This window comes from Cuculus canorus, chromosome 12 (genome assembly GCF_017976375.1).
Source record: "Cuculus canorus isolate bCucCan1 chromosome 12, bCucCan1.pri, whole genome shotgun sequence".
Lineage (NCBI taxonomy): Eukaryota > Metazoa > Chordata > Aves > Cuculiformes > Cuculidae > Cuculus > Cuculus canorus.
The window spans coordinates 6,265,870-6,273,645 of NC_071412.1; positions in this window are offsets into that span (position 1 = coordinate 6,265,870).

A 7,776-nucleotide genomic window follows, 5' to 3' on the forward strand; every position below is an offset into this window, starting at 1 on the left:
ACTCTCGTCTGTTCCAAGCAGTTTTCTGGTGTGTATGTTTTGTTATGGCGGAGAACAGTGTGGCATGAGTCTTGCAGCAGAACTGCAATGATTTCTCCAACTATTACTGCAATTGCAACACCTTCTTGTGTGTGAACATTACAATAACTGTGGTACAGCAACAAAATACTGCTAACGGTTGCTGACCCTGAAAGCTTCACCATAAGCATATCTGATGTGAAAAGTGCACATTCCCTTCACCTCCCGCTTTCCAAAAATCACAGTTCCATATTTCAAGTTGACACAATGCCAGTGGTCAGTCCAGCAGAGCTGTGTCACCACCACCAGCTTCTGTAAAGAGAAGACGAGTGGACAAATACCGCTGGAGCATATGCAAGGTCTGATCTTCCCAATCTCAGTGGGGTGACTCACAGCAGGAGGTTTTGTGGGGAATGCCTGAAGAATCGCAAGCCAATTTCTTAATAACTCTTACTCATGTCATAAAATCTACCATTATTAAATGGTAACTCTACATACATACATGCAATTACTCACTCACTTAATTTCCACTAAATACGACAAGTTGGGGCATTGACACAGTAGAGGAAGCTGAGAAGAACTGAGAACAATACTGAAAACATTTTCAGCCTTAAAACACAAAACCCAACAACTCCAAAATGAGGAAAGGTATTAGGCTTTTCACAGCACACAGCACAAGAGCTGCAATTTACCTTTGCACAGGAGCATAATTTACTCTGACATACACCAATGTAATCGTAGTGGCATTAAGGTGGTATTATATGGATGTGATTACAGGCCAAATTCCAAAAACATTGTAATTTTTCATTCAGCTTTGCCTCAGTCCTTCCTGTTCATGCACAGGTAGCAGAAGGTGTATATATTGAACGAATAAACTGATAAGGTGTTCACTTGCTCAGTGTCCCTCACTACAGCAAACCCTTTGGGATATGGTAAAAGAGAGGAACTGCTTGTGGTTTAGCACAAGGAGTTTTAATCAAACAGCAAAACAGTTCCACTGTGTCTCAAACCAAATCGGTTTGGCCAAACCAATGCCTGCACCTGTCTTCTGCTTATAATTCACAATGAGACAGAAGTCCCTTGTACTCTAGGAGATATTCTTGCAGTCCTTTGAAAAAAAACTCACTTGCAATTCAGTAGTTTTTCGATTTGTAAACTCTGGGTAGAATTTGACTCATGTTTCACTCCCACTTTTCCAGCAAATACCTGCATTCCAGCTAAAGCTGTTCCTTGCTTTGTTTGCATCGTCTCTGATTTAAGGTGGTATGTCGACTTTTTTGGGAACTCGCCATAATCCAGTCTGTCCTGCTACCTTGCATTTAGCTGAAAAAGTGTATTGTGATTTTGATAACGGGGAGATGAGAGGTAGACCTGCTTAACCTCTGGATATCAGGGTTCAACTCCAGTCCTGATACTTTGCAGTTAGATGCTTGCCTCGTGCATAACTGCTGCAAGTCTGGATCACACTGTAGATAAAACTCCCTCCTCTTTCTGCCCTGCTGGATAATCTTAAAACTGAACGACCTTGGAAGAAGATACAATGGGAGGCAGGATCATCTGGAAATGACACAAAGATTTAATGTGGAGTTATGTTCAGAGATGCTTTGGAGATGTTCAAAACCTCTGAAAATTACCTGAGAGTCATAACAATATCAGAGACTACTATCCTTCCCTTTCTCTCCTTTATCTCAGGAATAACAAAGACTGTTTCATTAATACCTCTGAAGCTCTGCACCTACCACAGAAGATATAAGTTTATTATGTGCAAGCAGAATCTGGGAATAAGAGAGGATAGAAGCAGAAGTGTACAAATCATACAAAATCTCACTTTTAAACTTGGAATGTGGTCCAGCTTTTAACACAGCACAAGAAAACAACAAAAAATTGCTCAAGAACAGAAAAAACATTGCCGAAGAATGTGGAGAATGGAGCAAGTAATGAGATTACAATTCTTTACTGAGTTTTTGGAGTCATGAACATTAAGATCTCAGCAATATTTCAGTATCTGCAGAAGAAAACTCACTTACATTCCACCTGTCAGGTATTCAGCATAATACTGACATTATTTAGCTGTTACAGAACTGAGTGCTATTAATTCAATTACCTGCAGGTGTGAATTCAAGGCTTTCAACAGATTAGACAGTATCATTCCAACATCCACTGTTAATTCCATGCGTGATAAAGTTGCACAGACAATTTTAATTTCTTAAAATTAAAAAAATACACCTCTGCTGGGTACTGCTACTCAAAGTTAGCACTTTAAAACCAAGAGTCATCTTTTCAGGGCAAAAAGCCCGAGGAAATATGTAGGAAGGCCTTGATTCGATCATGTGAATAATCTTTCCTTATATTACTGTCCAAATAAGAAAGACCTCATAACATAGTTCTTGGATGCAACATTGGGCTTGGGTTTCATACTGTAAACAAGATAAAAATGGACTATTAACAGCACTTGGAATTATAATGTATTACATCTCAGGCTGGCTGGAGGAATACAAGGCTGAATATCTGAGTGTTCCCAAACCACATTTACTGTAATATGCCAATGGCACTAATTTCTCTGTGCTTGGATCCTTTTTCTCACATTTCCAAGTGCCTCACTTAGCTTTAGATTCTGTAAGAAGTCTCAGGACTGAGAATAAAAATAAATTTGTTTTTTCCCTTCACTTTATCATATTTCTGAAGTTTTGCATTGGTGCAAAGAAGTCTCACAGCTGCTAAGCACAGTGTAGCACTTGGTGCCAGGAGCCTAGGTTGGAAAAGTGGGATGAAAAAGTCATTGTGTTATGCAGAAAAAACCTCAAAGCACACCCAATCTGACAGATTTTAAGCCATGCAGTTTGCAATGAAAATAACCCTAGCTGCATGTCCTTGTACGCCTCAGGGAACTAGTCCTTAAGACACAAGAAAGCTGAAAGTTGACTCTTGCACCAGAACAGACACAGGGTCACGCACCTGGATCCAGAAAGTTGGACTACCCTCCGGCTTAGACAGAGCTCCTGTAAAACACGCAACTGCCTTGAACATCCCACTACCCCCAGCTATTTCTTCAATGCAGTAATCTTCTTCCACTTACATGGCAGCATATAATTATTTTAGACAAGGAGAAGAACAACAAATAAAGCATTCACATTCTGCTTGTGACTCAGTCTCAGTCCTGGGACTGAAAGGCTGCAAGGCCAAAACACTGGGGAGGGACTTTTCTCTTTCCAATGTGTATTTCACTTGAAAGTATTTTCTGTACACAGAATTAAACATTTTTATCTTCATTTGAAATGCCCCGAGACTCTCCTTTGATGTTAACTTAGGAAAGGGATACAGTCTTTGCTGTTCACAGAATTTGTGCAGTTTTGGAATTTTCAAAGGCACTGCATTAGTTTTCCGCTTACATCGATGCTAAAGCACAGGAGAAACACCTAAAAGAGAAATGTGATTTTAATATGAAGATAGAAAGTATAAACACAAAAGGAGAAACTGTAAATCAGAAACACAACTTCTCCCTTTCTAGAAGAGCATCGCTGCTTCATGAAATATTGTGAATTTCGGGAGTAAGGTGCCAAGCAGGGCAAAATTTCTGGTCTGCTCTGCTAAACTATGTTCCACAGGGATTCCTGGGATAGAGTGTGCTCGCTTTAGTTTGCAGGATTCTTTGTGTTATTTATATTAGTGCAAAAGTTGTTGATGTAATGTCACGATGGTGGTCTTCTACCCAAATCCAACGTGTAATTAATGTGATGAAAAACACAGCTTTCGAAAGAAACTTTGGCATGCTTTTATAGAAGGGTATGCAGACTTCTTGAGTTTGCAGTACATATCTGAATGCAAATACGCATGCTTGATTTCCCCTGGGTGTTGTGTGAACAGTTATTATTACTGACCTGGAAATTATTCTACTTTCCCTTTTTGACTATTGTTTTTGTCTGGGTTATATGCATCCCTGAAACCAGATGTGCAACACTTGATATATTTCCATTACCTAACGTTATCATGTGCATTTATTATCTCAAAGTTTGAAGCAGTAACAATCGGTCTGTGTGGCACACATCATGATCTCGGTCTGTTACAAGGACCAACAGGCCTCATAAGGCAAAATACAAGGTGTTGTAAGGAATCTGTGTCACATTAGGCATTGCCTGGGATATTACTGCAATGACCCTCTAGAAACAAGAGGAAAGAAAATTTAGATTTTATTTTTCTAAAGCATGCCTGTGCCGATTTTACGCAGGCGTCTGCCATATGGCAGAACTGGAATCACCTCCAGTTGTTAGTAATGAAAAGGCTGGTCTGGACATTTCTAATTCCACCCAGAAGAGCGCAGCAGTATATATCCACGCTGAACGTGTCCTCACAGGAAAGGCTCAGAAAATGGAAAAAAAATAATCACCCACTCCCTACAATAATAACCCGACATGTAAAACAAAATAAATGCCAGTTTTAACAACAAATTGATCTCTTTCAGTCACGCAGAGGGGTAACAGAAAGGGGATGGGAATTGACATCAAACAGTGGCTGCTGCTCTTCAGCTCTGAAAACAGAGTAATTTAGTTTTCATTGCAGTTATGCTGTAAACAAAAAGAGTGGTGACAGAGAAAGTGATCGCTCATGAATGCTGAAATTTTTTTAAAGAATAAGGAATTAAAGGGTGGGGAGTATAATGTGATCCAAAAACTACCTTTACGAAATCTTCCACAGGGACACAAAAAGGATTTTACAGAACTGGATTCTTACATGTTCTGCAATGTCTTTATTAGCTTAGTTACTCTCACAGTTTTCTTATGAGGTTGGAAACTACTATTCTGACTGATGCATAAAATGCCTTTGCAGATCTGGGTTGAGTTGCTTAAAATCAAAGAGAAATTCAAGAGTTGTGGCTGAAGTTCTCATGCCGGTCTCCTGTGCTTCAACCCAGCTCGGCTACGTGTAGATAGCGCTTCCCCTCCTTGGCCTGAGAATGCATCCTCAGAGCAAGTACCAGGCTCACGTCACAGCTGCTCAAGGGCACTAGCAAGAGAGCAGTGGGTAATGCAGTGCTGGCAGCTCAGGGCGAGAGGAGTCACTGTTTTTTTTTCTTAGACATGAACTGTGTGAGTTCTAAGTGAGTGAAGGGAAAAAAAACCCCTCTCTCTTTACCATAAAGAGTGTTGCAAAATATTGGTGAGAAATTGGGACTGCTTTCCAGCTGTCCTCTTAGAGTTTTTTCTTCTATGACAGAATAGAGGAAGAAGAAGGGAGGGTAGCCTTGTTCTCAAATACAACAATGAAAAGTGTAGGAATGGCAAAAGTGAATCAGAGAATACAGACAATTTCTCTTCCATCTTCAACATGCAGATTTTTCTCCATGCTGTGCTTCATCTCCCACAATATCATCACCCATGTGGTGATGGCAGTGGCCATCCATGCTCTGCGTATCTTCCAAAATGGGTTCTACTCCATTCCGTTGTCATTGCTTTAACAAAGAAAGATCTCCCACCTTTCTGCTACAAAATACACTTGAGAAGGAACCCCTCATAAAAGATTCTCTCTCTGTTAATGGTGATTACACACAACTGTCACCTGCACTAGTAACTATGTGCTCCATGAACTCCTTCACCCTTTGGAACCACTGCTGTGGTTGCTTTCCAAACTACAGCCACCCAGTTCCATTCCCAGCTACTGCTCTTCTTCATTCTTGTTTGTGCAAGATCAGGCTGAGTAAAAAAAGTGAAAGGAACCTGGAGATTTTTGTCAAACTCCACAGCAGTTAAGTAACCCAAGTGCCCCCCCCCCCCCGTCTCCCCTGGAACGGAAGGAGATGAAGAAATAGCTGAAGGGCAAGGATGGGCACAGCAGAAGCTCCAGCTACTCTATCCTTTGTATACAGAGGGTAAAGAGATGGTGTTTTACTAAATCAGGGAGAGGCAGAGTGCTGGGAAGGGAAGCCAAGTAGACGATTTCACTCAAATAAATTTTTCCTGCATGTGCACAGGAAGGCAGAGGCTTACAGACTGCAAGGCATCAGGGAAGGCTGGAAGCTGCACACAGTGACTTTCTGAAGAGAGATAATTTTTCTATGTATTATTAACAAGCGTGCATTACTGTGCATATGATAGTATTAAGCAAGTTGTTAGTTTAGAGCACACTCTGCTCGAGCTATTCACAGCCTGAGAAGCCTGCGTGTACCTCTCACTCGCACGTGGCCTCTCTGCGTTCAGGAATCCAACGTAAGGTTTATATCATCCCACACAGAGGTGCAGATGTTGGCTCTCCAGAGCAGCAATAACATGTCTCCTCTCTAGTAAGTTATGTTGTTTTCCTAGCGTTTCCTCTGAAGTCACTCTGCTGCTCCCGGTTCTTCCATGTCTCGATATGTCATACACTCACACATTTTGTTCTCTTTGAGATTTTTTTGGCTGCAGACTGAATGTCATGAGGTATATCTGTCCAGATTTTGAACTTGCCTAAACTGGCAGAGCTCACTCAGAGTTAGTGTTTTACATCTACACAGGACCTGTCTGATGCTATCCTTCCAGCAAAGATAATGCTTTTCACAGTACAGCTGTTACATTGGTCAGGTAGAAATATAGCTGCAAACCAGGCATTTATAGCGGAGGTGGGGGTGTAGAAATTAGTAAAACTTATTTGTTCTTTCCAAGTATTATATTTTGACCTGCTTTAGTAAGCTAGCAATTACAAAGCAGGATGAGCAGCCAACACGAGCCCATGTACTCACTCATGTAACTTACGGTCCTTGTTGAGACATGACTCCAGTATTACATGCCCTGTTCTACTGAAGTCACTGAAATGACTCCCATCTTGTATCACCATAAATGAGAGTGGAATTAGGTTTAACACGAATGTGCAGCTCTATGCATATGCAATTATACTATGTATTGATATATGTGTGAATAAATTATCTATGTATGGAGTGCATATATACACACTGTCATTCTTATAAATCATCAGATGCAGGTAAGATAAATATTATTCTAGAAAGTCGCTTGCATAATGACTATAATTAAAAATAATAATTTTGGAAATAAAATGAGAATTCAGATTGAAATCTTGTCTGCTCAGTTTTTCTGCTGTGCAAGTTGCTCAGTACAGACCTAACAGTAACGTGTCACTTACAACTCACGGATCCTTTTCTTTTAAAAAACTTTGGAAGCCATTGCAGTTTGTTACTGTGACTGAACAAACCTTAGGACTAGCTGTTTGTGCATGGATACAAAAAGGAGATGAAAAAATCCAGGATGGTTCAGTTCATCCTTGACAGTAATGTCCCTGGTAGCTGTTTGTGACGTTAGGCTGCAATGAGAAGGGCAGGCTGGGCTTCTGGACTTGAGGAATGCTAGTCTGTGTTAGGAGATGTGCAGGCAGAGAATAGTAGGAAATGTGTTACATATCTTAAGAAACTCAGTCTGACTCAAAACCTCAAAGAGTCAACAAGGAAGTTCAAAAGTACTGGATACTCTCAACTCATATCCTCGTATGACAGGGAAGGCTTGACCTTTTTCTAGTACGTGGTGCTTCCAGGACCTCTTTTCAAGCAGCACACCAACATCCTTTCCCCGAAAAGCGGTAACCAGTTTCCACAGTCCAACCCTGACAGTTTCTTGGACTGCAACTACCTGCTAAGTGTACAGTCTTCAATAATTGGCTACACTTAAATTTGTAACCTTTGATAGAGGTGGGAACTAACGATAACAGTAACGAGAGGGTACATAATGGAAATCCCTACACCTAATTAGCAGAAACTATGGAAAGAGAAGATGAGGTGAC